The 27,219-nt window shown below is 47.6% G+C and overlaps 1 protein-coding gene across 20 annotated transcripts in view; it reads right to left on the bottom strand.

The window, feature by feature from the left end:
* JAKMIP3 (Janus kinase and microtubule interacting protein 3) overlaps positions 1 to 24,593 on the bottom strand; it is a 69,551-nt gene extending 44,958 nt beyond the window's left edge. For 16 of the 20 annotated variants that reach the window (XM_027692239.1, XM_027692233.1, XM_027692244.1 and 13 more), the window contains exon 1: positions 24,486 to 24,593. The gene's annotated coding sequence lies outside the window, so the exon portion shown is untranslated. Of the gene's footprint in view, positions 1 to 4,873; positions 5,019 to 10,325; positions 10,463 to 10,510; positions 10,594 to 24,485 lie in introns of those variants that run through there. The other 4 variants (XM_027692234.1, XM_027692237.1, XM_027692236.1 and 1 more) reach the window with 4 other exon arrangements.
* Positions 24,594 to 27,219: the final 2,626 nt, after the last annotated feature.

The raw sequence follows: 27,219 nt of genomic DNA, 5'->3' as shown, positions 1-27,219 counted from the left end.
TGCAATCAGGATTCCTTTTGACAGACAAGGGCTATGAGAATTTTTGCTTGCTTGCTTACAGAGAATAAAACTGAGGAACTGATACTGTGGAGCACAGTTCACTTGGTGGGAATGCTGTCTGAGGTTGATTTGTAGAACCACATGTCCTCCTGCTTCCAGTTCTTTCAGCTTTTTAATTTTGTTTATATGTTACCAAGGCCTAATTGTATGAGTTGGTATAGTTCATGTCAAGCAGCTGCCTAAACCTAATTCTCCTCTACTGAAAGACAAAATGTAGAAGGGTTGGCTTATTTCAAAGAAGAAAGGTTTGTACAGCCCCATTTGCTCCAAGCAGGTCCCCAAAACCTTTAAAGAAGAACTGAAATATTATCAAGAAGGTCAGAGGATCCCAGACTGGTTTGGGTTGGAAAGGACCATAAAACTCATTCAGTGCCACCCCCTGCCATGGGCAGGGACACTTTCCACTATCCCAGGTTGCTCCAAGCCCTGCCCAACCTGGCCTTGGATACTTCCAGGGATGGGGCAGCCACAGCTTCTCTCGGGAACCAACACCGTAAACATCTTCCAGACTGGAATGCTGAAGCCTTAACGAGATTTTCCCAGAGAACTCAGGACATTCTCTGATTCTGTAGTTTACACGGTCTGGAGTTGTCGGTCCATTCAATGCACACAGGGTTGTTATTGCCAGGGATAATAATGCAAAATTGGACTGCACACAGTCAGACAGCTTCTAGTGACACCCAGGACCTTCTGTGTGTGCAGTGGGACAAGTGTCATTGTTGGGCACCACGACAGTCACTGTTTGTACTCCTGGCAGTGCCGGTCCCATGGCCCAGAGCAGCCGTGTCTGCCGGGGAGGCCCCACGTGGAAGAGCCATCTGAGACTGCTGCATAAATGCCAGGCTTGAAACAACATTTCTGCCAAATGCTGGGAGAAAAACATGCCACAAAAACATTTCTGGGCCACCATCACTGTGCTGATACGTGTGTGCAGCAAGGAGGTGGTTTATCAGGGAACACAAACCTGGTTGCTCAGGCTCTGCTCTGGCTCCAGGTGACACACAGGGAGCACAGGAGGCCAAGGGGCCAAAACTGAGCCCAGACCCTAAACAAGCCCAGTCCCTACAGGGAACAGAGCAGCTGCCTGGGAACCCTCACCACAGCACTGGGCAGAGGAGTCATTCCCTGGAAAAAGTCACCTGCCTTTGGATTTTTCCCCTATTTTTCCAATGAGTTACATAGAAGGGGGATCTATCAGACACATCACCTTAATAAAACAGAAAGGTCCTCATATTTTTGATTCTGGGAGAATAGATTATGCATCTTCTTCCTGGTGTGTTTGATATTGAAAACAGCATCAATAATGCATCAGAGCTGCCTTGAGCTGGGCTCAGAGTTCCCTTTGCCTCCTGACTTGTAATTCAAACATCAAGGCTAATTGGAAAATGTGTTTTCTAGGTAGTAGTTTCTGAAATCAATGTTTCAGTGCACTTAACAATAAATGAATAAATCCCTACCCAGGGTACCAATATTTTAAACAAAACACAGCTTAAGCAACACGCTGTTCTTACAAATACTGCACATTTCCAATGTCTGCCACAGCCCCTGAGCACTGGTGTTTTCTATTTTTGACAAATTGTTCTAATTAATTAGTTTAGACAAACCTTGTTGAGCCTCTGGTGCACCTCAAAATTATAATAGAAAGAAAATGTAATATTGTCTATGGGTGAGTTCCCACTTCCTCGTATGAGTAATCTCCATGTTCCATTTAGGATTGCAGCAGCCTATAGATCTGAATGCAAGAAAATGAGTTTTCCTCTGAAACGGAATTTCATGCTAAGCCAATGCAATCACCTTCAGTGCTGGATTTGTGCCTTGGGGTTTTTTGTACAAACATTTGTCACAAATAGTGTATCATTCACTCAGCTGCAACATGAGAAGAAAACCTGTTGGAAATTACATGGAAAACAGAGTAAAGTGGTAGCTGAGATCAAGAAGCAACTGCCAAGGCCTGTATTGTCCCGTATCCAGGGTTATGCTGTGTATTTCCTGCACACAGAGAATCATAGAATCCCAGAATCACTGAGGATGGAAAAGGACTCCCAGCCCATCAGTCCAATCTGTGCCTGATGCCCACCTTGTCATCCAGCCCAGAGCACTGAGTGCCACGTCCAGTCCTTCCTTGGACACCTCCAGGGATGGGGACTCCACCACCTCCCTGGGCAGCCCCTTCCAATGCCTGACCACCCTTTCTAGGAAGAAATTCCTCCTGATGTCCAACCTGAACCTCCCCTGGCACAGCTTGAGGCCATTTCCCCTTGTCCTGTCCCTTGTTCCCTGGGAGCAGAGCCTGACCCCTCCCAGGCTCCCCCCTCCTGTCAGGGAGTTGCAGAGAGTGAGAAGGTCCCCCCTGAGCCTCCTTTTCTCCAGGCTGAGCCCCCCCAACTCCCTCAGCTGCTCCTGGTGCTCCAGACCCTTCCCCAGCTCCTTTCCCTTCCCTGGACATCCCACGAGGATTTTTTGCTTCTGCCGTTTAATGATTGAATTGAGACTAGTTTAATAAAACCCTGGGTTTTTTAAAAAATACAATCAATGTTGGTAACTCAACCCAGATTCCAAAGAGCCATATCTGACTTGTCCATGCTTCTGCTGACAAAGGTTTAGGCTCCCCACACTGCAAAGGTAACATAATCCATTACAGTCAGTCAGCTGCTTTAAAGCAAATCTCCATTTCCATAAGGAAAAAAACAACCAACCAACATTTCCCAGTGTGAAATAAGCTCTGAAACCTATCCTTGATGAAATATCTGCTTTAAATTAAAAATAATGCCCCTCTCCCCCCCAAACCCCAATATCTAGTACGGAGCCCCTGCAGATGGAAGTCTAGCCAAAGTTCTAGCGAGGATTAGATCAATTCCAGCAGCTGCTGTAACAGACACATGTCAAATCCTGACTGACCTGAATTTTTCCTCAAAGATTAATCCTTCAACTGTTGTTGGCTTTAACTCATTGATGGGTGGATCATGTTTACAAACCCTTAGCAAAACCCTGACTTTTGTAACCTCTACATTTGTAGTTCACACAGATTCCTCTCTGCAGACTCGCCTTGTGTCTGTAGTTTCCTGTTTGGTCACACACATGGGTCTAAATCCCATCCTCTGATTTTTCCCCATAGAGTTTTACACAGCTTTTTCGTTTGTTGGTGTTTTTTGTTTTGGTTTGTTTGGGGTTTTTTTGTTGGTGTGGTTTTTGTTTGGTTGGTTTGATTTTTTGTTTTTATGCAAACAACAATTGGGTATCAATTATGTGACTAGTTAATAGTTTATAGGGAAGAGCTGGAGCTGTGCCAGGGGAGGGTTACACTTGAGTTCAGGAGAAGGTTCTTCCCCCAGAGGGTGGTTGGGCACTGAACAGGCTCCCCAGGGCAGTGGTCATGGTCCCAAGGCTACCAGAGCTCAAGGAATGTTTGGACAACGCTCTCAGGGACAGGGTGGGATTGTTGGGGTGTCGTGGGCAGGGCAAGGGGTTGGACTGGATGGTCCTTGTTGGTCCCTTCCAACTCAGGAGAGTCTATGAATTCCAGTACTGTCAGACACAATTGCTGCAAAATCCCAACAGGTACATTTTAAAGCATGACACCTGTTTAATTTTACATCTCCTATGGCTAATTTCCAGAAAGAGCTATAATTAATTAAAAACAGAGGCAAGTATGTAGGAAGCTCATTTTTCTTTTTTCTCAGATAATCCCCAACATTTAAGGTACAAAAATCCTTTGGAGTTATTGCAATAACACTGCAATAGCACACCTATCCAAATTCTCTGTTAAAATGGAGCAGCTCAGCATAATTCCAGTGCTTTGGGGAGGATTATTAGTGAGGAATATATTTCAGACTAATTCCATCAGTTTAATATTGTGTCACTCTGTTATCTTGCTCTCAAACAAACTGTTAGAGCAATGCCATCCCTTTTCCCAAGGAATTCATGCCTGTATAATTAACTAAATCAACTGTAACACAGATGGCATCGCACCATCCAAAAGCACTTGATGGAAACATTTTAAGCATGTTATTAACATCCCTAAATAACTATTTAATGCTACCTCTCCAACCCTCTTCGGCACCAACACGCAACACAGCTGGATTTGAGGGTGGAAAAGGCAGTATTTAACTGCTACACTCTTATAAAAGATTTTCAGTTCTCAGATTTATTCAATTTATAAATGAGCTTGAAAATAACAGACTCGGCAGTGGCAACAAAAACATTGTTGTTTAGATTTGAGAATTAAGATTAATTTCCAGACTGACTCATCATCATCAGATTCAGCTGTGAGGAACTGGGCAGAAGGGAAGGACTCTGATGGGAGGAAGAACCTTTCTTTAGGCTGGCCATGGTTATACAAAAATTATGTGTCTATTTGACAATGCGTTTTATGTCTTAGTAGGTGTGTGCCCAGCTCTAAACCAAGATAAAAACTTACAGTTCACAGCAACAGACAAGATTTTGAATGGAAAGTCAATTAATCTCCCAAATGCAAACAGCAGCTAATTGTCAGATGCCCATCAGGCTCTGGTGGAAAGCTGCTCCTTCAGCCCCCAAAACTGAGGATCATATTATTTCAAACCTGATTTTTTGTTACTAAATATCCTAATTTAAGTAATCTTTTCTTGACAGTTGCTGTGACTCCCCTCCCCAATGTCAGCCGGTCTCTGCCCAGTTATTGAATAGCAAACATGCCCCTTGTCTCATAAATGTAAATAAGCATAACAATGAACATAAATAAACATAAATACTGATTTAGAAAGAAAGCAAGAGTATGCTCAGAGTACCAGACTGGCTGGAGGCCAGTTGTGAGGGGGGTGGGCTCGGTACCCACTGGAGGTGGCAGTGCTGGGGATTAACACCATTCCTCTCCCACCAACATCTGCTGGGCCAGGGCAGTCCTGGGGGGGCTGGAGGGCCAAAATCTCAGGGAATCAAGCTTAAGCCCTGCAGCATGGTCTAAGCTGGGAAAATGGCCCCTGGGGAAGACCAAGAGAGCTTTAGTTACATCCTGGTGACAGGGAGATCTTTTGCATTAGAACAACTGAGACACAACGTGCTGCTTTCACCTGGTCCAGCTTCTGGCAGGAACATTGTTAGAGAAGGTAAAGGGACAGATCCAAAGTAGAGATGGCAAAGGAGTTCAGAACAGAAAGGCTGTTAAAATGGGATGGGGCAGCCACAGTTTCTCTGGGCAACCTTGGCCAGGGCCTCCTCACCCTTACAGGGAAGATTTTCTCCCATATCCCACCTAACCCTGCCCTCTGGCAGTGGGAAGCCATTCCCCCTTGTCCCATTTTCGTGCCTTTGTGGAAAGTCCCTCCCCTGCCTTCTTGCAAGCCCCCTTCAGGTACTGGTTAAGTACATATTTCTAACTATAAGGAAAAGATCCATTATAAAAATGCTTTTAAAACAAAAACAGTCCCTGGAAGATGACTGAATAAAATCCCAAGAGCAAACTGCCTTCCCAGACGATGAACCAGAAACCCTGACCAAAGCTCGTGTTTCCCAAAGGAGAGGCAGGTGGGAAGGAAAAGGCTGAAGGCACATGGGAAAGCTGTCCCCAAGCAGTGAGAAAGACTGGTGTGACATGAGCCAGGCCCTGTGCCCGGGGGGTGACTGAGGCAGGGCTGTGCCAGGGACACACGAAGGTGGCTCAGAGCTGCTGCCCTTGGCGAGGTGAGTTCTGCCTGGGGTGGGGGGAGCACTGACCAGATGTGCACAGCCCAGGAGTTCAGAGCTATAATCTGATTTTATAAGCTGATTTCATTTGAGATGCTGCATCAACCTTTAGAGTCAATTTGCCTGGCATGTGGATACCATTTCCCTGCACTTTTACAGAATGGATCAGTAAGAGGGCTTAAGGCAAACCCAGAGCCAAGGGGAATATTTTAGGCCTTTAGGGGAAATAAAAGAGAAAGGGTTGTTTCAATTGCACTTTAACATTTGAAATCAAGTGATCCCAGGTTCAACAGGTTGCCCAGAGAAGCTGTGGCTGCCTCATCCCTGGAAGTGTCCAAGGCCAGGTTGGACAGAGCTTGGAGTGACCTGGGCTAGTGGAAGGTGTCACTGCCCATGGCAGGGGGTGGGACTGGATGGGCTTTAAGGTCCCTTCCAACCCAAACCATTCCATGATTCTATGATTCCATGATCCATTCCTCTGGGAAAATTTTATTTTTCAACACAAGAGCTCCATAACTTTTTTCTAAGCAAGACTAATAACCAGAAGATTTCCATGGAGCACTACATTCGGTTTGTGCATATCATCACATTCAAGATATATCTTGAATATTCCAGTCACTAACAAACCTTACATGAACTGACCATCCCAATGCTACACTAAATGCAATAAGCACCACATTTGAACACGAATACAATGGAAATAATTTTTTTAACTATACAAATAATTGCAATGAGCAACTCAAAGATGGCCCATGCAAACTGTGTGTGTATGTGAGGAGTAAATTAATAGAAGTTACACCTGCTACCAGGGCCGAGAATGACAATACCAGGATCAGCTGGTGCTCACAGAGCTGAATTTTGGGTCACTTTGCTAGTTCTGCTAAGGGACAAAACTGGGGCAATCTCAGGATATGTAAGTGTACAGAAAAGTCTCTCATTTATGTATTGAAGGGAAAAAAAGGGGAAAAACATAAAAAGAAAGGGGGAAAGGGGAACCTCAGCAGCTGCCTCTGCTTGTGCTCTCTATTGAGTCACCAAAATTGGCTTGCTGGAGTTCACCTCTGAGGCCAAGTCCCTCATTCCTGAATGATATCTCCTGGCTGATGTCTCCTCTCTGGAGAACCCATCCTGTGCAGGTATCTCCCTCTCAAGGACATGTGCAGATGATTGGGAAAAGTGCTGGCCTTGCTTTTCATCATGAAATATGCTGTATAAAGTAACTGGGGAAACATTCCCTCCAACATCCCCATTTAAAGGCAGGAGAAGTTCCAGAGGAGCTCTTTCCTAGCTACTGGGTTAGTGTGGCAGCTGGGTAATCTGGGATTTGAGTTCCAGATTTTCCAATCTTTTAGCCTTCTGCACTCACTCCTTCAGGGAAAGTGGCTTCTCACACGGGTTGCAGGGCGCTGATCCTCAGCTAAGAGGATGTGTCCATCTGGCTCCTGACTTTCTGGCTGATCATTGCTCTTGGAGCAGGAACACCGGGTTCTGCCTGCAGTCAGGATGCCCGAGGGCACTAGAAATGCTTCCTGCTGGGATCTGAGTCCCACCAGCTACTGCCATCACAGCCATGCATGTTCTCCAGGGCAGCAAGGGAGGAACTGTGGGACTGCAAAGCTCTGGGAGTCTGGAGAGGGGCAGGATGAGGAACAGCCATAGCTGTGGCTGCTCTGCTCCAGGGGAACCAGAGTTTGTGAGTTTTAACAACAAAAATTTGCAAATTCCTACGGCTCATTAAAGCCGCCAGAGAAGCCCATGCCCAGGAAACCCTGCTGGTGCTCCTGTGCCCCCCTGTCCAGACAGACAGTGACCCACCAGGCAGAGGGGCTTAGAAATGTGAGCTGTGTGTGGGGCAGCAGAGTGACCTCAATGTATCCTGGCACTTAAATGTGTGAAGGATGTGAGATCAGGAATCGGGATCTCAGCTTCACAGGTACAGTCAGGGTTGGACACGTCCACAATGAACTGCTACAGAATCATGGAATCACAGAATATCCTGAGCTGGAAGGGACCCACAGGGACCATCAAATCCAACCCCTGGCCCTGCTCAGGACATCCTAACAATGCCACCCTGTGCCTGCATGGAGATTGAGTAATGTGATGTGTAAAAACACTAGTCACAGATGGGGAATCAAAAAAAGGAGGAGTTACTACTAGAAGGAGGAGATACTACTACAGGGAGGAGATTCCCAGCTGTGAGCTCCAAGGCCCAGGGTTGGCACAGTTTGATATTCTGGTGACCTGGTAAAGAGTAGAGGGCAGGACACAAAAACCTGCTGATAGTAGAGGATTATGTAGGTCAATCCAGAGGAGAGAGGACTACAAAGCAAGCAAAAGGAAGAAAAAAAACCCACAATAACCTCAAACTAGAAAAAATAGGTAACTAAGCAACATGAAATTCAATCCAGGAAAGTACAAGATAATCTATATTTAAAAATACAATTTGACATATCCTGCACATAGAGATTTAGGAGGAAAGATCAAGCCATCACTGAGCACATCTGTTGTGCCCACAGTGAGATAAATAGGGTATTATAATGGCACAAGACTGGAAACAGGGTGAAAAGCATCATGATGCTGCAGAAAGATAAATGGTAGGTACTCATTAATCCACTCAAATTCATCTAAAAGAAACATAATAGGTGTGACCAGGTAATAAAAGATTCAGGATCTGTGATTTTTTTGGAAGAGACACTGCACAGGCAGTTATAAAATGATTGATATTGTGTAGGCAAAAAGGATGTTTCAGTTACTTTTCACACTAATGCAAGAACAAGAAACCACCCTGCGGGCACTGGCAGGAAATGAATTTTTCAGTGGAAAGATGAATCTTCCACTTTGGATCACACACGACAAACCCTGGGGGCACTTCCCCATTGTTCTGCTGCTCCTAGGGTCAAATCACCACAGAGGGTGGGAAAAGGCTGGTGCTGTGAGTCCCCAGGTACTGGTGACAGAGGCAGGGCCAACCCAGCCCCAATACCACCATCACAGCACTTCCCTCCCAACCCAAACCATTCCATGGTTCCATGAATAGGTAGGGTGAGGGCAGGTGTTAGGACTGAAACACTGAGGCATCTTGGCCCTTCCATTTCAGGAAAATATTTGACCTTCTTGTTTACTACTTTTATTTCTATATTGAAATCACAGTTTCTTCTCTCACCTTGCTTTGTGCAAAGCCAGTGGAATGGGACATCCCAGTGAGATGGCCTGGGATGAGGGCAAGGGGTCAGGAGGAGAAGTGCCAGCTGAATTCCTCAGGATGAGAGGAGACAGCCCAAAGTTGCATCACGGGACGTTCAGGTTGGACATTAAGGAAAATTTCTTCATGGAAAGGGTTGTCCAGCCCTGGCACAGGCTGGAGGCCCCATCGCTGGAAGTGTTCAAAAACTGTGGATGTGGCACCTGGGGACATGATTATGATGAACATGGTGGTGATGTGGGTTGATGATTGGCCTTGGTGACCTTGAAAAGCCTTTTCCAATGCTAACAACTCTGTTATTTTGATTTCATGATTCTGCTCCATCCTTCAGGGATGGCAACTCAGGCCACATTGCCCTGTGCAGTGGTCAGACAGGCTGAGTTGGGCTGATCACCCACAGATCACCAACACCACAGCCCCTAAAGATACTGCTGGGCTTTTCTAACACTTTAAAAACCTATTAAAAAGTACATGGAAAACATCTATGCAGTCATAGCAACTTCAGATTTGCTTTAAAAAACAAATCTGCAATTTAAACGGCCACGGATACATTTGAAATAGCAGCCCAAGAGCATTTTTCTGCCTAGATAATACACATCTTGGCAGGATTTCAACAGAACCAGAATTACATTCAAGTGTCAAATGCTACATTTTAATGGTGCTCAGCAAATGCTCCCCTGTCTCTGTTCTACCTGCAGCCTCCCTGCTGTAAGGGAACCCACCTGGCTTTCCTTCAGCAATCCCAAATCCCTCCTCCCTCTATAAACGCCTCTGGATTTGACAACCAGTTCTGTGGACTTGAGGAGATGAAAAGGCTTTGGAAAGCAAACAATCTGAACCACTGAAACACAGTGCAGAGGTACAAAGAAAGCTGCTCAACTCCACAGTGGAGAGCCTGGAACAGCCCCAGGCCATGGCTGCAGAGGGATTTATAAGGGCAAGGACGGCGGAACAAGCTGGGAACAGGGAGAAAGGCTCCGACGGAGCATCGGCCGCGGTACTGCAGGTCTGGAAGCAGGGAGGGAGCACCACACCTGGAAACACGACCCAGAGCCCGGAACAGAACTGCCCTTCCCTTCCCACCAGGCACCAGCTCTGCAGACACGCCGGTCCCCCCTTCCCAGCAGACCCACTCCATGTGCTGCCCCCGCTCCCCATCCTGTGGCAGCGGCTTCCCTGCCCCGTGGGGCTCATGGCCATGCCAGAGACACGGGGAGATGCAGCGCTGCATCCAGAGCAGGTCCCACAGCCCGTATCCCGCCGCAGGACCGCTCCCTGCCCTCGGAGACGGACGGGGCTATTCCCGGGATGTGCCCGGGATTTGCCTCAGCAGAGCCACGCACCCCCCGCCCCGCACGCCGGGGATGCTGCTGCACCCTCCCCCAGGCTGAATTCAACTTACAGTGCACTTTAAGGAGATTTAAAAAACCATTTCAGGCAAGAAAAGCGCCGAGAAGGATCCTGGCCAGCCTGTCCTCACCTCTGCTTCAACTCCGGCGGCGTCGTCTCCCAGCTTGTCACGGCTCCAGCTCCGGGGGCTGTGACTCAGCAAAGGGAGCAGCTTTTTATTTTTCCGATGGAACTTACCAAACCGTGCCAATATTACGGGGAGGATCTGCTTTCCGGAGCCGCTGCTCTGCCAGCCTCTCCCGAGGTAATTCCACTGAACCCTCCCCATCTGCTTACGGTACGACAACAGGAAACAGTTTCTTTGGGGGAAAAATATCAAATGCAAACCTGCCTGGGAATCGGGCTGGGCGAGGAAGAAAATATTCCCAAGCTCTACCTATGCTGGACTTAAAAGAAAAGGTGACGTCTCATTATTAGCCTGAGAGTTCTGCTGCTCCTAGTCAGATATCCTGGGATCTGAGTCTCTGGGATGAGCTGGAGCTTGACAAGGAGAGCCTCCTGCCCCAGGACCCCCAGGCTGGCAGGGGTGGGAAGTGCCCCAGGAGGGAGGCAGCTGCCCTGCTGTCTCTGGAAGAATCCCTCTGGTCTTTCCACAGGTCAGAGGATCCCCCTGTACCCCGTGGCACCTGGCAGGACAACTCCACCCACAGGGAAAGAGCTCCTCACCCCAACCACAGCCCCTGGGGTCACAGGCCTGACCCCACTGCCTCCCTCCGCTCTGCACTGCCCAAATCACGGAGAAACAGCCCATGGAATCTCTGTGGGATTTCAGGAGAGTTGTGGAGGGCTGAGATCCCTCTCTGTCAGGCTGAGCCCACCTGGAGTGATAGAACCACAGGTACAGGGGCACAAACCTGACTGGGCAACCTGCGGCTCCTGCTGTTGGGAAACCAAACTCCAGCAGCTGAGGAACAAAAGGCTGATCCACACTATAAAATCCCAAGCCTGTTCCAACATAAACCTCAACCTCTTACACCACCCCATGGTGAACCCACAGCTCCAGGCCCACCCAGTGCCAGCATTCAGTGGGTCCAGAAGATACCCAGCAACCACCCAGCTCCTGTTTATCCTCCTCTGTGTCCTTGCCAAGACGGATGCACAGGGCTCTCCTGAGCTCATGGACCCCCAGCAGCTCCTGGGGAGGATCTGGGGTGCTCCTAGCACCACTGTATCATCCCTATGTGATTATTTTCCTTATCCAAGATGTTCCAGTTCCCGGCACAGGTTGCCCAGAGAAGCTGTGGCTGCCCCACCCCTGGAAGTGCCCAAGGCCAGGTTGGACAGAACTTGGAGCAACCTGGTCTATTGGAAAGTGTCCCTGCCCATGGCAGGGGGTGGGACTGGATGATATTTAAGGTCCCTTCAAACGCAAAATATTCTGGGATTCTGTGATTCCATGATAACAGAGAACTGATTGGTTTTGCCCCAGGGTTATTTTCTAATGAATTTGTTACTATCCCACTTTAAAAAGATAAGGAAGATGCTGTCACTGCCACCACAAGCTCCATTTGCCAATCACTCACAAAAGCCAGCAGGAATGCAGAGGCTCCAGGCCCAGCCCGGTGAGCACAGTGGGCAGGGGGCACTGCCAGGTTTTGGGAATGATGCTCAGCACAGGGAGACTGGGAAGGGCCCCAGGAGCCAGGGGTGCTACAGCCTCAGCTCTGCTTCCCCTACCCATCCCCTACTCTGGCCCTTGGAATTTAAACGCATTCAGAGGAATGATCAGCCCGTTCCTATGGAGAAAGAAAGCTGGAAGTTACTTCCAGATGGATCCAACCAGAAGTGCTCCAGAGTTCAGCCTGTGACAAATCAGCAAACACATCCTTTAATTAAAGAAAGCCTTTTCCTTTGATTTTTTAATTAGAAGCAAGAATGCAGATGCCATTTACAAACAAGGATTGTATTGCTTTCCATCCAGTGCTGGCACAACGGAATTCCAATTACATCCTGCAAATTTCCACGAGTTTAAAAAAGTCCTCAGGGTTACAAAGCTCCTGACCATCAGGTTTTGAGATATAGGGTGCTCCAGCAGCAGCCATAAATTGTGGCAGAAAAGATCCATATAGAATTTTGACATCTCTCTGCAGCCATAGATCTGTTTAAACTACTAAAATACTACAGACCATCAGATGCAGTTTCCAGGTGGGTACCAGTGAACAGCCACCTCTGTAAAATGAGAAATACAAGGTGCAGTTGAGAGTTTTAGAATGGATTCAGTGAGTGAATGAGTAAGAAAGCAGAAGAATGAAATTTTCATGGCACGCAGGAGACATGAGGTGAATACTTGAATAAAAAGTAATAAAAATGAAAAAAAATCAATATTAGCCTGAAGCATTATAGAATCCCAATTTAAACCAGCCTCCCAACCCCCCAGGAGAGCAGGGCTGGCTGTCCTCCCGCTGCCAGAGCTCCTGCCCACAGCAGCTCAATACCCTGACCTGTCTTCAAAGGGAAGGGATGCACCAGCCTGGATCCCCCTCCAAGGACAGAATCCCACCAGATTCCCCTTAATTACAGACAGCCATGGCAACATCTGTTGGAGGGGGAGATGGACCAGAGGAAAGGCTGTAACATCCCTGTCTCTTCCTCACTGATCTTTTAAGCAGCCTGGCTCTTGTTTTAATTATGACGTCCTTACAATCCCAGACTGGTTTGGGTTGGGAGGGACCTTAAAGCTCATCCCATTCCACCCCCTGCCACATGCAGGGACACCTTCCACTATCCCAGGTTGCTCCAAGCCCTATCCAACCTGGCCTTGGACACTTCTACCCCATGCCAAGGGCAGGGACACCTTCCACCAGAGCAGGAAATAAACCTCAGAAAACGGGAATAAAACACCCTGTTTTGAGCTAAACAGACACTTTCTGTGATCAAAGTTGGCCTTGTCTCACCCTGCTCCCCTTCCTGCTTCTCTTCACACCCAGGCTGAGGCTCCTCCCGGGTGGGTTCTCTGGGAGCCGCAGCCCCGACAGGATCCGAGCAGGACTCGCTCAGTACCACCCCTCTCCTAACTAGATTAAGGAAGATGATTTTCTCCACTGGCAAATGGGCTTGTAGCCAGACAGATTTTGAAAACAAATATATCCTCAGGAGCACCTTCTCCACGCAGCAGCTCCGCAGCCCAGGCAGCACTGGCAGCCGCTGCCGTTGCCATGGAGGCCGTGCCCACTGTTCTTCTTCCCTTTTTCCTATTAAAAAAAAGGGCAGTAACTGCTGCAGATCAGTAGCACAGATTTACAGGGAGCTCTCACAGGCCGCAGGCACAAGGCAATATCTGACACACAAAGCTACTGAGGGAACTTGCTGCCTGAAGGATCTTTGTGATGGATTTGTCTCTCCCCCATTTTAGTCAAAATATTAAGATAAAAAATACGAGATTATGTCAAAAATTAAACTGAAATGCTTTAGAATGACATTTGAATTTTTAGAAGTGCTCATACTTAGTTAAAATCAAGAGTTTTAAAGCCTTATTTTGAAACTGGAGCCCTCTGCTCTGGAGCCAGGCTGGGAGAGCTAGGGGTGTTCAACTGGAGAAGAGAAGGCTCTGGGAGACATTAGAGCCCCTTCTAGTGGCTAAAGGAGCTCCAGGAATGCTGGGAGGGACTTTGGACAAGGGCTGGAGTGATAGGACAAAGGGGAATGGCTTCCCACTGCCAGAGGGCAGGCTTAGATGGGATATGGGGAAGGAATTCTCAGCTGTGAGGGTGGTGAGGTCCTGGCACAGGTTGCCCAGAGAAGCTGTGGCTGCCCCATCCCTGGAAGTGTCCAAGGCCACGTTGGACAGGGCTTGGAGCAACCTGGGCTAGTGGAAGGTGTCCCTGCCCATGGCAGGGGGTGGGACTGGATGAGCTTTAAGGTCAACTTTGAGGGAAGTTCCTTACTCAGCCAGGAAGCATGGTGGTGTTTTTCTGTTATTGCCAAAAAGAAGGGAGCTATAAATGTTGTTCTTCTTTGTCCTTTATCATCTCTGATGACTTAGCAGCAAGTGCTAAAAATAATTTTTCATGCTTCATCTTCAAAGTCGATGTGGTGCAATGTTTAAAAAAAACCCAAATCCTATATTCCAGTGAGAATATTACAAATATTTCAGGATCCAAATGAAGAGGTGCTGTAGGGCTGCCAAATGTGACATTTCACACCAGCTTTTCTCTCTGAGCTCTCTCCCAGCCCTCTGCTCACAGAGACAGCAACTGAGACAGTGACACATTTCTGAGAGCAGGCTCCCATCAAGTGCTCAGGATTCACTGCACAAAGGCATGTTTGGGAAACAGTGAACTAAAACTCTTAGGATTTGGAGAGGAAATGAAACAGTATTCTAATCCCCAGGGGAAAGTTTGTGCCATTCAGGCTTTCCCTTCACATTTCTGATGTTCAATACATCTCTAAGTCAGCAGTGGGCAGGATACAACCCAAAGCCAGAAACGGGTTTGGAGATTCCCAGGAAAACCCAACAGCAATGAAATAACAACGCTGGTGTAACAAATGACTCCTACTAATCCCACTGCATGGTTATGGCCTAAGTTTAGATGTAAAAAACCCTATTTGTCCTGCAAATAACATGAAATAACATATCAAAATTTTTGATTCCAAGTGACTCAAGCAGGCTTGGAATTCAGAACTCCAGGGAAACTGGAGGGACTTGAGCTTGCATGCATGTTACTTTAAATAGCCGAGTTCTCACTAATATGAAATTATGTTCCCAATGCCACAAGTACAGCATTCCTTAGTAAATCTCACACACACAAGTCACAGGCAGTACTATCCACCTCAGTGCAGTATCCAAGCACTAAAAGTTATCTCCACAAGATGCACAAAGGGCAAAATCCTCCCAGGCACGCCAGGGAATGATGCCTTGAGGCTACTTCTGCATTTGTTTACACACCCAGGAGTGGGTTCTGTCCCCAATATCCAACCTGAACTTCCCCTGGCACAGCTTAAGGCCGTCTCCTCTCATCCTGTCCCTTGTTCCCTGGGAGCAGAGCTCGACCCCCACCTGGCTCCACCCTCCTTGTCAGGGAGTTGGAGAGAGCAAGAAGGTCCCCCTTGAGCCTCCTTTTCTCCAGGCTGAGACCCCCCAGCTGCCTCAGCTGCTCCTGGTGCTCCAGACCCTTCCCCAGGTGAGCAGAACCAAGAAGCTGATGCTGAACAGCTGCTCAGCAGCTTCACCACTGTCACTGAGGGAGTCCGTGGCACCAGTGAAACAGGCAGAGGCCAGCACTGGGGGCACTGGAGTTACTGGTCTGGGAGGACTCAGAGGTGGCCCTTTGGTATTTGTTTACATACCCTGAGTTAATCAAGACAGTGCCACTGACAACACCTGCCCCAGCTCTGGAACTGCTCTGTCCCAGTGAGCCTCCCTGTGCTTGGAGCTGGGGCACAGAGGCTGCAATACAAGGGTTAAAATGATGCTGATCAGACAGAAGGTGCTCACAGGGCTCTTAAATCCCACCCAGAGTAACTGGAAGCATTCCTAGAAATAGGGAATTTCAAGAAGTGCTGAAGAGCTAATGGATGCTGGGGAAGCTGAGGCATTGCCTGAGGGCTGGCTGGAGGCTGGAGGAATTCCACCATTCCCAGGGCAGAGTTCATTAGTAATGCAGTTACCTGGTGTCATTTAATGCTGGTGAATAACATCTTCAAGCTCCATCCTAAAGATGCAGCTGTTGTTCTAACAACCCCCTGGATCTTTGCTCCCTGCCTTTCACTCCTGATTTGGGAATGTACATGTACATCCATGTCTGTGCAGACAGCCCTTCCCAGGAGCTACATCTGCTCCAGAGCTCACTGACACTCCTTGATACCACTGTGCTGATTGACACAGAAATACAAACAGAAGAACAAACATTCCTGCCTCTACAATACCTTCAGTGCCAAATGCAGTTGTTGAGTGGCTTATTTTGAAGTGACAGCAACGATATTTTTAGCAGAGCACCTATTTCTCTGTACTTTCACATGTTTGTGCATAACATCGAGTAAACCAACAACTTGTTCCCCCTCACACAACTGTTACTGCTCTTACAGTAGAACACATCCAAACCTCAGCTCAGCTTTGGAAGGGAAAAAACCCACACAGCAGCAGAGCTCTCTGCAGCTCCCTGTGGTTGTTCCAAGGGGTTTATTCACCTTCCCACCCTCCTGTGGGTTGGGATGTGTCCTCTCTGTCGATACCAGATTCAGTCTGACCATCTCCTGCCATCTAAAGCCAGGTTGGACAGAGCTTCGAGTGACCTGGTCTAGTGGAAGATGTCCCTGCCCATGGCAGAGGTTGGGACTGGATGAACTTTAAAGTTCCTTCCAACCCACACCAGTGTGGGATCCTGCTGGTTACTGGGCACTGCTGAAGAAACTCATTTCACACACTCCCATTTCAGCTTTTCCCTTTGAACAAACAAAATAATAACAAAAAACCTCTAAATAGCAACTTTGAGGGAAAAAGAGCATAGTTATATTTGTCTGCTCTTGATGGTAACTCTGACACTAACCAATGTCCCTCCCCATCCCTGTGCTCTCTGCTTTCCCAGTCTCAGCCATCTGTACCCACCTCTTACCTCCTGCAGGACAACTCCAGGAGGGCATCAAGCATGCCTTTCTTTCCATTCCTCTTCACATCCGAGATATATCCCAGTTTCTGGGTTGCTTGCTTCTCCACTATGCTTTTTGCTTTATTTGTGGTTACAAAACCTTATCAGGCCAAAACCATAAGCCGGTCTCAGGTGACACAGTGATATTTTGGTAAGAGGGGAATTAAAAAACAATTGCCAGATAAAATGAAGCACAAAATTGCCTTTGTTTAGGAAATGCTGCCTGGCAGAGCTCCCTCAGGCTGGAAGCAGGTCAGGCTGCTGGGCCTGCTGGGTGACTGACAGGTAACAAGGAGCACCTGCCAGCACTCAGCCCCTTTAACTCCTGCTAAGCCTGAGCGTGTCCTAAGGGAGTAAAACATAATGACAATCCCTTCCACTGCAACTCTGCAAACCAGCAAAGTCCAGAGTTCTGGCAATGATGGCTTTGTCCCTGTAAACTGGGATTGGCAAGATATGGAATTGGAATTTCTGCAAGTGAAAATCCAGGAACCAGCCAGGTGTTCAGGAAAGCTCAGAAAAAGGACAGAAAACTAAACCCAAACACATCCCCTTGTTCCAAAGGCTTGTTTGGATTTGTCTCTGACTGGGCTGCTAAATCACAGAATAGTGGAATTTTTATTGTGGGAAAGACCTCTGAGATCTTTTAGTCCAAATGTCCAAACCCAGACACCACCAACCACGTCCTCAAGTGCCACATCCACAATTTTTTTGAACACTTCCAGGGATGGAGAATCCACACTGCCCCTGGCAGCTGTGCCAGGGCAGGACAGCCCTTTCCATGAAATTTTTTTCCCTAATGTCCAAACTAAACCGCCCCTGGCACAACTTGAGGCCATTCCCTCTCCTCCTGTCCCTTGTTCCCTGGGAGCAGAGCCTGACACCCCCCCCCGGCTCCACCTTCCTGACAGGGAGTTGCAGAGAGCAAGAAGGTCACCCCTGAGCCTCCTTTTCTCCAGGCTGAGACCCCCCAGCTCCCTCATTCCCTGGGAGGTGACAAGGACAGAGGAAGAAGAGCCCAGGGTGTGACGGGGCTGTAGGTGCCATGAGCCACCCCTGGCCCCTCCACCACCTCTGGGCCCCCTGACCAGCACCTGGAGGGGCCTTGCATGAAACACGGAGAAAAAGGACACACCAGCAAACTGTGGAAGTGTCAAACTGTATAACGAATCTCCCACAAGCAGCATAAATAATAAATCATTGCCCTGGTGTCACAGGGCTGCCTGAGCCCCCCAGGGCCAGCCCTGCAGGCACTGCCGGGCAAGAGGAAGGCTCCCAAGGGTTCCAACAGTGCTCCAAGCTTTGGCCATGGCATCCAGCAGCTCTGGGAAAACAGCAGGGCTTGGGTTACAAAACCAAAATCCATAAGGCTTCCCTCAAGGACAGCTGGTAACATAGAGCTCAGGCAGGGAAAAGTTGGGATCCACCAGTACAGGAAGTTTTTAAGTAGCCATTAGTAGCCACACTAGAAATCCCAAAAGTGCTTTGATTGGAGAGAAAGGGCTTTTAACTACTGCAGGCATTATTGGGATAGAATGGATAAATCTTGACAGTTAAGTCAGTGTGTTTTCCATTTGCTTATTTTTACTACAGGTCAAGAAAATAAATTTCCTTTCAAGACCATTCCATCATATCATAACCCAGTGTTACAAACCCCAACACAAGGACACCCTGAGCCCAGTGCTCAGAGGTGACAACCAGCACAACAGGGAACACGGACAGCGACAGTGGGAACAGGCACAACAACGCTGAGGGCAAACAAATCAACTCTGTGACCAGCGACTACTGAACTGATGTAATGAACGGCTGTAACAAACTTGTTGTAACACACTCTGCTCAGATCTGTTGGAATCTCAACCCTTTGCGCCCCACCTTGGACACCAAAAAGGCTGGTTGTGGTTTAACTACAGCTGGGAACTCGGTCCCATGCAGCCCTTGCTCACTCGCTCTGTGGGATGGGGAGGGGAATCAGGAAGAGGTAAAACCGGTGGGTTATGAACAATTACAGTAAAAAGCAATAAGTGTAATAATAATGATGATGAGAAGGAAACTGAGAAAGAGGAATAAACCTCAAGAGTGTCAAGTGCCACCCACTGACCCATGCCCAGCCTGTCCCCAGCAGCAGTCAGTGGCTCCTGGCCCACTCTCCCCAGTTTATAACCTGGACATGCCGTTCTGTGCTGTGGAATATCTCTGGCCAGTTTGGATCAGCTGTCCTGGCCTTGCCTCCATCATGCTCCTTGAGCCCCTCCTCACTTGCACAGCAAGGGACACAGAGAAGTCCTTGACCAGTGTAAGCACTGCTAAGCAACAACCAAAACATCTGTGTGTTATCCATATTATTCCCACACTAAATCCAAACACAGCCCTGTACCAGCTATCAGGCACAAAATGAACTCTGTCCCAGCCCTAACCAGGGCACTTCACTGACTTCACATGAACATTTCCTGTGCCTGCAGCTTCCCCTGACTCTGAATGCAAACCAGAGATCTTGACCCTTCCAGAGACCACCACCCAAGTCACAGCAGCCAGGCCTGACTCACTCTCACACAATGTTCCTTGTCAGCAAGCTCCAATGTGCTCGGTGTATCCCACCATCTTCCAGGCAGGGACAGGCTTTGGACAGTGGGTGGAAGAGCTGAGCAGTGAGAGTTGTCACCTGAGTGTTCATAGCCATGCACTGTGTGTCCTGTTCCTTCTCTCTGAGACATCACTGGGTGCTCCAATGGTTTCTGTTGAACTGAACCATCCAATGTTTCCCAAGGAACACTGTCAGGATAATCTGGCCTGACTAGCAGGCAAGAAGGAGTTATGATATTAGGCAATAATGAAATAATGCATGGTGATTCATAATTTTCTTTTCCTAACAACACAAGCAACATGTAAAGATAAAAGTGTCCCGTAAATCACTGGATATTTACTGTGATGGACCAAGCCCTCAGGACTTGCTGCTCCGTCCTTGAACCAGGATAAAATCCAGATATCACATCGTGGCACACAGATCTCTGCAGTTCCCCACATTGACAAGGCTGGGGCTTTAAATGACTGTCTGCTTCAACACACAAACACAACCATATCAACTATATGTAGGAAATGTTTTGTTCTGATTTGTGTGAAAATCTGAAACAGCCTTGGAGGTAAAGAAAATCTGTGCTCTGGATATTAGATTTTACTCTGCCTTCAAGCTTCTCATTACCTTTCTTTGATATTATTTCTCTACAGATAAATTAAGAAAATCTCATATCTGAGAACAAACCCTGTTGCTACAGAAAGACAACATTATGGAACATTTAGATGGAACTTCAAAGTCTAGTGTTGTCCTGCGCTGTGAGCACCAGTTACTGGTTGGAAAACACCTTCTGGTTCAGTTTTATCCAAAAGGAATCCAGATTGTGGATGCTGAGACCACACCATCACTCAAACTAAAATGCAAATGGGCATCCTCAAGAGATTTGCTTTAACAGCACCATCCTCATCCAAACCAGACACGCTCTCATTACAAACCATGGCTGGAATTAATTTGTTATGGAAGCAGCTGGAAAAGTAATCCAATATCAAGTTAATAGAATCATTGTTTTAGTATAGAATTAGTTAACATGCAGCAAACCCTTGTCAGGAGGGCCATGGGAATATTACTGTAAGAGTCCTGCTAGAAGTTCGTGTGAATCAGTAAATCTTGAGCCACTTCAGGTGTTTGGCAAAGTTCTCCCTCTGGGCATATCCCGAGGCCCTGCAGGCAGTAGGATTTCTGACACTGTCTTAGTGGCATCAGAATCAGGGCTTTGTGTGCAATTTCTGTTTAATTAAACCCCATTAATAAGGAGTTTGGTGCAGATTTACATCCAGTAAATATCGTCTGTGCCATCTGGAGTCCATTAATTCTGTCCCTACCCCTGGGATGTGCCAGGGGACACAGGGATTACACAACCAGGGGTCATGGGAGACATAACAGCAGTCAGCCAAAAGAGTTTTTAGTGCGAAAAGCCTGAGTTGAACCAATTACCCCTGTACTGATTCTCAAAGGGCTCAACTAGAGAAACAAGGGTGGCACAGAGTGACGGCCAGTCCAAGCAGCTTCCCACCCCACAGCCTTGCACTGCTCACATCCACACCGAGCTGCTCCAAGGGGATAAATTCTGGCTGTGACTATGACAAAACCAGTGCACAACATCCAACACTTGGCCAGCAGCTTTCCAGACCAGCTGCAGCTCTCAGTCCTGGGACATCAGAGAAGCTGTGGCTGCCCCATCCCTGGAAGTGTCCCAGGCCAGGTTGGACGGGGCTTGGAGCAACCTGGGCTAGTGGAAGGTGTCCCTGCCCATGGCAGGAGGTGGGATTGGATGGGCTTCAGGTCCCTTCCCACCCAAACCATTCCATGATTCTATGGTTCTGTGTTCCCATCCCAATGAGCTGGGAAAGTTGAGGGGCCCAGCCTGCAGCCCCTCACCGACCAGCTGGGCTCCAGACTGGGAAAGCTGAACTGGAACCAGCAACAGGGGAAAACTAGAACCAGAAACAGTAGTTCAAAGGATAGAAAAGACACTCTCTGAGCTTAAACTGACTCTTCTTAAGCGTCCCCATTTGCACATGACCTTGTCAAGGTTGAATGACCACAGCACCAGTGCAATAGCTCAAAGCCAGGATATCCATGGGATTTAAGGAAAGCCAACACTCCACACCCTGCTGCTGGCCTGTGTGTTTGAGGAAACTAATTTTGTCCTCCAGACATTCTCCCAAGCCTTTCCTAACTCTCTTTCCTCAGGCACTGCCTCTGCTTTTATGGAGGGTCCCTCTGGGGGATTATAGGAAGCTCCACAAATAAAATGTATTGAACCCTCCTCTCGATTCTGCACCACCAGTGAATAACAAATCCCTGATCACGTGTGCCTGGAAATAACCATCTGTGGATCTGCACTGAACTGATTTTAAAAATTCTAGCAGGATGTCATTCTCCATTAGAATAATTTCTACAGAACTATATTAAATTCCTGAGATCTTTCGGGGTCTATCTGACTACAGCACACTTGCCTGTAATTGCCAAAGGAAAATCAGGAATTACCTTTCCAGGTTTAATGAGTGGTAGAAATGGATTAGTATTCTGCCAGTAATCGTATCCAACATTTGATGCTCTAGGGGCAAGCTCCCTTTCCCTTTGCCTGCAGATACACATGGGCAAATAAAGACAGGATCACAGGAGTGATTTTATTTGGAATTCTGATGTATTGGCTAATATTTGGCTGCTTTTACCACAAATACATTAGTACAAATGCTGTTATGTGTCTTAAAATTGCTCACTCCCAGAGTAGCTGGATGGGTTCAAATCCTACATCACAGTCAACTGGCACATGTAAAATTTTTAGAACTTGCTTTTTTAATTATTTTTTTCCATTTAAGCTGAACCTCTGCTGCTGATCATACATGAAGAGCTGCGCTGCAGAAGGTGACAAGAAGAGAATATATGTTTTAAGGGCAAGTGTTAACACAGTTTATTATTTAAAGGCCTTCACTTGGTAACATTCATTTGCTGATGCTACTTTGAATTCAAGTCATCTGCAATAAAAAGTAATATTTTAGAGATGCATTTTGGAAGCAAAAAGAAAAAAAAAGTGAAGCAAAGTTTTACTCTTCATGCAAACTGACAGTGCTCTCGGAAACTTGGTGAAACTTCACCATGTGGGAGGTGTTGACAACTGAGCGTGTAATAAGTGAAGGATTTACAAGCACACAGTGCCACAAATATATCCCAGACTGGTATTTGTCAAGACAACCAATGGGCCTTCAGCACATTCTTTAAAGCCTTATTAAAATTGGGTCTTATTCTCTCCATCAGGGCCCTGGTGACAAATGCACCTTCCTCTGGTCAGGGCATTCTTGTGGCCTTGTACTGGTGTCATTGGCCTTTAATCACCACTATAAACATTAAGATTCCTAAAGTCTGATATTTGCAGGTTACAAGTCAGAAAGCTGCCAAGAGTCAACACAAACCAGGCAGAAATTTCACTGCAAAGGTAAAGTATTTACACAGTCCCTATGAAACTCTCAATTTCTGAGCATATTTTAAGCATCCACCAAGCACTTCCACGCACAGAGAGGAGTCAAAGTGCAGAGCAGGGGGCAGGACAAGGATGCTGCATGTCAGCTGAGAGCCCATGCTTAAGCTGTGAGTGTTTCCTGCCAGGAAATTATTATTTTGTACCACACGCATCTCTCTAGAAGTATCACAATGTGAGAAATAACAGGCAAAAGCCAACCCCACTCCAATGTGCTTTCTAATTTCTGTCTGCATTTTAAACAGCGTCAGTAGAGGCATCACATGAACTGCAAGGAAAAGGAATGTGGATGAGATAAATGACATTTAAAACCACTGAGGGAGCGAGCAGCTGGGAAAGGAAAATAAAGAACTTTCTTTTTTTAATCTAACAGGTTAAACAGCACAGAATAGAATCATAATGTCAGACTTCTTTGTGGGAACTGGCTGTGAGGGAACTTAAAGCTCAACTTGTACCACCCCTTGCCATGGGCAGAAACACCTCCCACTAGACCAGGTTGCTCCAAGCCCCATCCAACCTGGCCTGGAACACTTCCAGGGATGGAGACTGATTTCCTGACAGGTATAGGATTGTAATGGGAAGCAGTTCCGAGACACGCAGCCGATGGAGTTCAGCAAACAGGAAATGCCCGAGTCAGTTCCTTGGTGAGCACAGAGACAGATTATTTGTTACAGCAATTCATCATCACATGTATTACCCCAAACACCAACATCTACAGCTGCAGAGGAGATTTATCAGCAATCACAGGCCCTGGCATTCCAACTCCATCACACACGACAGAGCTGCTGTAAGATCCTGAGGAATAAACAGAGCAGGAAGGTACAGCGGGGACCCAGTGCCAGGCAGAGCCATCCCCTTCCTGGCAGCCAAGGGCAAAGCTTTGCAAATCAGAGCCGTGGTTATAACCACACCGAAGGGAAGGGGGTGGAATAACCCCAAATATAGAATGCAAAACAGCACAGTTGAAAATGGGTCCTACAAAGCCTTTAGGCAGCAGATGGGTCATATGTAACACATCTATATATTTATATGTCTATATATCTATATAACACATATTATGTCCATATCCATAGATGCATAAACACATACAGGCACCGATAAACACATGTAGGCACATATAAACACATACAGGCATTAATTAATGAGCACAGGTAGGCACTGACTAATGAGCACAGGTAGGCACTAATTAATGAGCACAGGTAGGATCTAACGTCGCTCCATCCTGCTGCACAGAGGGAGCATCAGCCCCTGCCTGCAGTGCACTTCAGATAAAACCTGTAGGTTGCTCCCAGCAGACACATTTAAAGGGAATTTTACGATTCACTCTGCAAAAGGCTAAAAAAAAAAATAATCCATCCCTGAGGAATATGACTCTATTTTCTCCCTCCGTCCTCTGAACAGTGGGATCGGATTAGGAGTGATGCATCCATCGGTCCGGGGAAGCACTGAGAGGACAGAGAAGGAAAAGAAAATAAAAAATAACAAACAACAACCAACCCCAGAGTAAGGTGTGCTCACCCGCCGCGGATCCGAGCAGTGCGGAGCTAAGGGCAGGTTTCCCGGGCAGGCTGCGCGGTGCGGGCGCTCCGGGCCGGCGGGATGCGCTCCGTGCCAGCAGCCTCAGCCATTGCGGAGTCACTGCAGCTCCGGCAGCACGTCAGCACCGCTCCCGGCTCCAGAGCCCTCCCTTCCCGGAGCCAGCCGAAGATGCTGCGGGAAACCCGCTCCTCCGCCGCTCAGGGCCCCGCGCACCGGGATAAGCCTGCAAGGATTGGCATTTCCAGCTTAATTATGCAGCCAAAGCTTTGCATCCAGCAGGGCTGGAATCTGCACGGAGCTGCTCCTGGAGCAGGGCTGAATTACTAAAAAACGGCAGGGAGGGACTGAAGGATATTTGGATTTAAAAACAGACGCCAGCCTTTGCAATTGCTCCTAGAAAAGGGGATGGGATCAAGTTATAAAATCATGGAATCACAAACTGGTTTGGATATGGAGTGACCTTAAACCTTATCTCATTCCACACCCTGCCATGGGCAGGGACACCTTCCACTAGCCCAGATTGCTCCAAGCCCAGTCCAACCTGGCCTGGAACACTTCCAGGGATGAGGCAGACACAGCTTCTCTGGGCAACCTGTGCCAGGGCCTCACCACCCTCACAGCCAAGAATTTCTTCCCAATATCCCATCTAACCCTGCCCTCTGGCAGTGGGAAGCCATTTCCCCTTGTCCTGTCCCTCCAGGCCGTGGTCTAAAGTCCCTCTCCAGCTCTCTTGGAGCCCCTTTAGGCACTGGAAAGGGCTCTAAGGTCTCTCTGGAGCCTTCTCTTCTCCAGGTGAACACCCCCAGCTCTCCCAGCCTGGCTCCAGAGCAGAGGGATTCCAGCCTTCGGAGCATCTCTGTGGCCTCCTCTGGGCTCACTCCAGCAGGTCCATGTTCCATGGAAATCTGTACCCATGGAAGTGCAGGGCCAAACACTGGAGAGTATCTCTTACAGGAATGGCTTTTCTGAGTAATGTCATGCTTTGAAGTTATGTGGGAATGGTGATATGGTGGGAAAAGGCAAGTGTCATTCCAAGGCCCTGTGAGGTGGGATTTGAAGACTAAAGCATGTGGATAATAAAGCAGGTCTGTAACCCCCATTGTGCTGTGTCCCACTGTCCTCATAACTGAGAAAATATCCATTGTCAGTATTCGCAGCACACTGGGAATTCCCCTTTCCATCAGAAATGAACAATAAATGCACATAAAATAAATGCACTTGGGTACAAGATACTTATAACAACCTCACTCCACAAATTCTCTAGATACGGGGCCTATTTGTTTGGGTTTTGTGTCTTCCTGACACAAGAAACATGAAAGGCTGGGAAGAAGATTGGGAACCATTCCCAGTGCTGTCCATGAACTGCTGACAGGAATGACAGGGTGATCCAAGTGCAGGGCTGGGGAGCAGAAACCCACCCTGGAGAACAGTCTCAGTTTCAGAAAGGAGGGTCTGGGGGGTTTTTCCCCTTTAAACAGTACCTAAATATTTGGAACTTTCCATTTAAAAACCTGGTTTTCCCTGAGTCCCAAGCCCCCAACTCTCTGCAGCAACAAAATGCGAAGCCAAGAAACATCCGTGACTTCCAACCAGGTTCCTAGAAACATGTTCCTATTTCTGTGGATAACCACTGCTGTGTTTCTCCTGCTCTGTGGTTCAATTATCCTCTGCCAAAGGGACAAGTAGCAGCACTTGGAGACAACAGGACTGGCTGTGACTCTGAGAGCTGGGACAACAACAGCTTTGGGATAAATAGTGGGATAAATAAAACTCTTTTCTATTTTTAGAGCTGAATTGCAACACTCTGTGGCAGTTTGTAAGCAAAACAAGTCACGTTGCAGGCAGTGTGGTAAGCGATGTACAGCAGGAGCCCGGCAGTGGTTTGCATCACTCAAAGAATTGGGGTTTGTTTCTCAGCTGGCAAGTATTCAGGGAAAGCATTCCTCTGGCAACTTCCATGGGCTGAGCTGTACAGAAATGGGAATGGGCTTTAAAAACCTGAATTTAGTAAGTAAAGCAGAGCTGAAATAATTTTCATGTTCTGCTTTTCTGATTCCCACTGGGAGCGGTCAGTGTGTCTTCACTGCAGAGGTTCAAAAGCAAACCAGCAGCACTCTGGGTTTGGTTCAAACATGGATTTGTGCCCTTTTTAGCTGTGCCAGCACACTTACACCTTACTGTGACACCGGGCTGCAGGTCGGCCATGGGATTTCACAGGTGATTTTACAGGGAGCACCCTGTGCACTCCCTACAGAAACAGGGCATGAAGCGTCTCCTCAGCATCTTGCTCGGGAATTGCCGAGATAAATGTGACAGACACTGCACAGGACACTCAGCAGAGCCCTGGGATCGCAGCAGTTGTGCCAGAGGCAGGTCTGGGTTTGTTTTTTTTCTTTAACTCTCCAAATGGACCAAAATCATAGAATCGCAGAATCCCAGACTGCTTTGAGCTGGAAGGGACCTTAAAGCTCATTTCATCCTGCCCCCTGCCATGGGCAGGGACACCTCCCATTAGACCAGTTTGCTCCTCACATCAACAGCCTGGATAAGCAGGAGCAGCTCAGAAAGGACTGGAGAGCAGCTGGGTGGTTAATGATGAACTCCATTCCAAGAAATGCACAGCGTAAAATATCCGTACGGTTCAATTTCCAGAGGCAGCAGGAAGGTTAATGACTAACCCCTTGGTGGCAGGGAAAAAAACAGATGGAGACAG

This window comes from Neopelma chrysocephalum, unplaced genomic scaffold, assembly GCF_003984885.1.
Source record: "Neopelma chrysocephalum unplaced genomic scaffold, ASM398488v2 Primary Assembly neopelma1_85, whole genome shotgun sequence".
In the NCBI taxonomy this organism is placed as follows: Eukaryota; Metazoa; Chordata; class Aves; order Passeriformes; family Pipridae; genus Neopelma; species Neopelma chrysocephalum.
This window is presented reverse-complemented; position numbering and strand designations above follow the sequence as displayed.